This window comes from Prunus mume, linkage group LG6, assembly GCF_029339155.1.
Source record: "Prunus mume cultivar Tortuosa linkage group LG6, ASM2933915v1, whole genome shotgun sequence".
Classification (NCBI taxonomy): Eukaryota; Viridiplantae; Streptophyta; class Magnoliopsida; order Rosales; family Rosaceae; genus Prunus; species Prunus mume.
In genome coordinates this window covers 3,212,118-3,218,117 of record NC_142703.1, presented here as the reverse complement: position 1 = coordinate 3,218,117, position 6,000 = coordinate 3,212,118, and positions in this window count along the sequence as shown.

Sequence of the window (6,000 nt, the reverse complement as noted above, 5' to 3'; positions counted from 1 at the left end):
CTTACCCTCTGGGTTTTGAAATAACATAATTTCATACTGTAGTTTTGAAATAACATTATGCATTAATTCAACAAAGATATTATGACAGCTTAATAATACTAAAATGGAGGAGCCTTGCCATTTTAACTTTGATAAATTTGGCCCATGCTCTAGGGCAAATCGAGTAGAAATTTCTCTCTCTGCCTTCTTCTATTTTCCACTCCTTCTCCTATCCTCTCTCTTTGGGCATTCAAACTGAAAAATCGAGCAGAAAAAAATCGGAATAACCAAAAACCAGACCGAGTTAACCAAAAACTGAACTAGACCGGTTTTGTCTGATTTCAATTCCAGTATCTTGTAGTGAAAAAAGGGACCGGGCGAACCGGACAGATTGTGGTGGATTTTAGACAACATTTTTTTTTTATTTATTTATTATTTTTTTCATCTTCTCGTAATCTCCATATCTGTTTCACATTTTCTTTGAAAATTCTATAATCTACAACCATAACAACTAGGGTTATTAAATATATATATATATATATATATTCGACTTACTGATTTCCATAAAAATTAAATGACACATTTGTCTGTTTGACATATTACTGAAGAGACTGTTTAAAAGCTACTCAGTCATGTTGGTAAACATCATTTGAAGTTAAGCAGCATCAGATTGAATTCAGGTGTGCCTGCCAATTATCTGAATAACATCTGTGTTTTATGACCAAAAAGAAAACACAACAGAGAAAAAAAAAAAAAAAAAAACCAAACGGGAAAATAATCAGGAGCAGCGGCTGCTTTGAGCAAGACCAGTTTTTTTATTTTCTATGAATTGGGGGGTGTAAAACCCCAAGAAACACAGAGCAACTAATCACTATAGACGAACCGAGTCCTAGTGACTCCTAGCAAATCATCAACAAGGCTAGAGTCAATCCAACTCGGAGCCATATCAAGAAAACAAACACCTAGGTCCAGACTGTAGCTCCGCTGAGCAATACAATCAAGAACCACATTTCTTTCTCTATAAACATGCTGAAGAGCACAGGTATCAAACTTTCCCATAAGCTCCCAGTAGCTTGAAACCAGAGACACCATAGCCACTGCAGAATCCATTTTAGCAAGACAACTTTCAACCAGCTAGAAGGTGAAAAAATGAAAATGATAATACCTGCAGGATGACTCAAAATGCCTAGAGGAGGGTGAATAGGCCAATTTAAGATTCTAATCAAATAAATAAAAATAAACTTAGGTAGCAGGATTGATATGACTTATCAATCCTGTAACGTGCTAGGCATAAAATAAAAGAACACGCAGAGAATTATTTTACGTGGTAAAACCCCACATATGGGGAAAATCCACGAGACTCCTCAGTCCAACACAAATCCACTATAGAACGATGATTACAAGAAGTACTCACACACTTATCCTAGACACATTCTAGATAATGTTTACCGACTTCTTCGTAACTCAACTTCTGTCACGGGATGATCTTCGACACTCCTTATGTTGAACGCAATCACTGACCACGATTGCTTCAAGCTCACCGGAGGAAAACCGCAACCACGGTCTTGGTGCCTTCAACCGTATGAGTCACCGACATGCATATGAATGCAATATGAATGATTAAAGTGTTTGATAAATCACCAAGTAAACATTGAACACTTGATGATTTATCTCAAATATACGCACAGCAGCTTTCTTGGAATTCTATATGCTCAAAACAAATATCTCAAAAGCTGTAACCAAGAAGGAGATGCACGCCTTGGCTTTATACAACTGTGTTGTTATCTTCCGAGAGATGATTCAAAAAACTAAGGTATCACAAACGTGCCAAATCAGATTTGATTGAAATAAAGTCCTATTCTATTTCGTCATCTTTTGTACTATAAAGGATGATTTTCCAATCATGAATTGATATCCAACAAAACAGTGTATATCAATATGTAAACAACGGCCAAATAGGATATTCATTCAAACATCCTTTCCAAGTCCAAGATGATGAAAACTTAATAATTTAACTTAAACCAAAATAGAGTCTAACTAGGAAAGTAATCTCAAGAGATAAAATCTAATCCTATTAAAAATAAGATCAAGATAAAAATACTTTAAGTGAAAAATAACTCCAATTAGGAATCCTATAATGAATGCATGATTATGTCATGATTTACCCGAGGTCAAGATTCTCATATGGTCAGGGCATGCCTCGGAAATGTGGGGTTGAAAGAGTAGTGACAAAGCGTTCATCAACAATTCCTCACAAACTAATTTTCACCCTATACTAAAGTCTAGGAAATGCCAATACGAAATTTCGTACTAACAGAAAAAGAAGAAAAAGTCATGCACTCAACGTTCTTTTCTATCATGCTTATTTCATTTTCCATTGCCTTTCTCCATGCCTCATCCGTTGCAGCCTCATCAAAACTTTCAGGCTCAACAATGCATACATGGCACCTTTCATAGATTTCACTTAAATTTCTATATCTCAATGGAGTATCATCATACTAAGAATGACTACTTGATTCTCCACCCTCAGTAGCTAAGGGAATCTCACTTTCAACCTGAGTATCATCAGAAATCACTTGATCTTGATTTTCCAATTCATCAGTAGTTCTATTCATATCTGTATATCTGTTTATAGATAGGGGAATACAAATTTCCTAGACTTTGTGCTTCTCCCAATCCCACTTGCCATGTTCATCAAAGATCACATCTCTAGAGAGTAACACTTTCTGAGTTATAGGATTCAGTATCCTATATCCCTTATCATAGATGCCATAGCCGATAAAAACACCAATGGCACTTGTTGCTTCCAACTTGTGTCTCACAGCTCCTGGAACTAAAGGATAACACATTCAGCCAAACTCTTTTAAGTGTTTAATACCTAGCTTTCTTCCACTAAACCTCTCAAAAGGTGTAGAGTTTTCTAAAGCTTTTGTTGGACTTCGATTTAACAGATACACTACTGTGTTTATTGCTTTACACCACAGGTTGTATGGCATCTCTTTCTCATGAACCATGCAGTTTGCCATTTCCATAACTGTTCTGTTCTTCCTTTTTGCCACGCCATTTTGTTGGGGAGAGTGGGCAATAGTGAGCTGTCTTTCTATTCCCAATTCTTCACAAAACTGCACAAACTCATGTGAATTGAACTCCCCTCCTCTATTTGTCCTTAACCTCTTTATATGATACCCACTTTTAAGTTCCACCATCACTTTAAACTTCTTAAACACATGAAGTGCTTCTGACCTGTTTCTCAAAAAATATACCCAACACATTCTTGAGTAGTCATCAATGAAGGTGATAAAGTATCTAGTCCCTCCCAAACTTGGTGTTTGCATAGGACCACATATATTTGAATGGATCAATCCTAGTGGCTCCTTTGCTCTCCATTTCGATTCTTGTGGAAATGCCTCTCTATGATTATTCCCCATTGCACATCCATGACATACTGCATCATGCTCTTGGATTTTAGGCAGCCCCAGTGCAAGTTCTTGTTTCTGTAACAGCTTGAGACTTGTGAAGTTTAATGCCCAAACCCCTTGTGCCACAACTTGGAAAACTAATGCACACTGGTTTTCAAAGAAAACTCTTTGTTTGTATTGAAAACTAGTGGAAAACACCTGTTCCCTTTATGCCTTACACTTACTACCAAATGTTGTAAAGTTCTATCATCAAATATGTCAACCCTACAATTTCCAAACAAGAGAAAATAGCCATGATCTGTCATTTGTCCCACACTGAGCAAGTTTTCTGCAAGGCCAAGTACCAACATGACTTCTTTTATGTACCGTTTGCCTTTTGTAGTTTCAATGACCAAAGTCCCTTTCCCTGCTACATCAACCAACACTTCAGTGCCTACTTGAACTTTGGCTTTCACTCTCCTATCAATATCAACAAGCAAATCTTCTCGAGATGTCATGTGGTTACTACATCCACTGTCTATATACCAGTCATCACTTACCCTTTTCTCCGTCTCAGTATGATTTGCATAAAACAAATTTCCAGTTTCTTCAAACTGATTTGCAAAATGCCCATGTTGAACAGTCTTGTATGTATTGCAATATCGTGCAATATGTCCAACTTTATTGCACTTGTGACATTTGACTTTGTTTTTAACCCAGCATTCACCATGGTGAAGTTTTATCACAAAACTTACACTTGTCTCCAGTGTTTGTTGCTTCATTCTTCACATAAGAACTAGCCTCATTGTTCCCTTCATAAGAAATAGCCTTATTGCTCCTTTCAACCTTGTTACTCCATGGTTTCCATTTAGATTTCTGAGACTCATTCTGGTTGTTTTGACTATTGGACCGATTGGATTTCGATCCAATATTCAAACTCACAAATGCCTTCTCTGTACCATTCTCACCATGCCTATCAAGCCTCTGCTCATACCCTTTCAAAATAGCAACTACATCTTGTGCATCAATGGTGTCCAGATCTTTAGTATTCTTTATCACAACTGCAATGCTATTGTAGGATTTAGGTAAGCTAATCAACAATTTCTGGACAATTCGTTGATTACTCAAATCCTCACCATAGCTTCTCATTTGATTAATTAAATCAAATAGTTTAGCAATATACCCCAAAAGTGTCTTATTATCATTCATACATGTATATTCAAAATCTCTATGAAGACCCTGGAGTTTCACAGATCTTACTTGTTTGTAACCTACAAATTCTTGTTTTAAAATGTCCCATGCAGCTTTTGCACTTTCCTGAGTTGCAATCCTTGGAAAAATCTAATCGGACACAGCTCCTTGAATAATGCCTAATGCTCTGGCATCTTTCACCGCATACTCACGCAAAGCTTCTTCTCTGCCTCTGTGAGTGCCTCCTCCTTCACCGGAATCTTATACCCATTCTCAACCGTTTCCCATAGCTCGTGTGATCGAAAGATGGTTTTCATCTTGATCTGCTAGAAATTGAAGTTTTCTCCATTGAAGATTGGCGCTTTGAGTTCTCCTCCTCCAGATCCAGACATGTTAGTTTAGATTTTTGAGCTCAAGAATCACGCAATGAGCTTTTGCTTACAGATTCGAGCCCAACCTCACAGTCACAACGCCTAGAAAATTTAGATCGAACTTGGCTCTGAGGCCATGTTAGAGTTTATGAGCTAATCTGAGCTAATGAGAAAATGGAGTATTGAGAATGATGCAGACGAGAGAGAGATGAACAAAATTGCTTTGTAAAACACTTGCATTCATCTATCATGTGAGGTAACCAATTCACACTCATATTACCGTTAGAGGAGAGAGAGAGAGAGCTAGACAGCTCCTAGCTTCAATCTCAACCATCCAACTACACTATCAATACGATTAAGACACCTGTCCAAGTCAAGTCCTATGAGACTTAACAAACTAACTTAGCCTATGAGCTAAGACTTAACACTAAACAAAACGATTACAATACTAAATCAGTTCACCATTTACACATTAACAATCGGATGCTTCTTTAAGATATTTTTGGTTCTTGTCATTGTTTTTTCCTTTCCCATAGCTGGAGAGTAAAGAAAAACCCTGCTTTATTTTGCTAGGAGTAATTGTATTCTATTATCCTCTGCTGATGATGATTCTCTTTCTCTTCCTGCTTTCTTGATCATGCTCTCTTGTTTTTCCAATGAGCAATGATATGTTACTGCTTATAGTAATATCTGACTGTTCTCAATTACAGAATGTCATTGCATGAAGCATGAGTTTTAAACTAGATGGTGTAACTTCCATACTGTTAATACATTTTAATTTTTCTTACATACATCTGTATCTGTTGGCTTCCCTAAGTGTATTAATGTGTGCATATTCTCCTGCAGGAACTTAATAACCCCGAACATTTGGGCAATGCTACACCTCATTTCAATACAAGCAACATATATAAAGATCTAGGAGACTTGGAAAACTTGGGTAGAGTTGGTGAAGTTGGATATAATTTTTGCAGTGAGCCTGATTCTAGGAGCCATTTTCTGGAGCTATATGATCTCGATCAACCTCAGCATCCTAATCTCTTCCTTTAGTTATCTAATTTTTA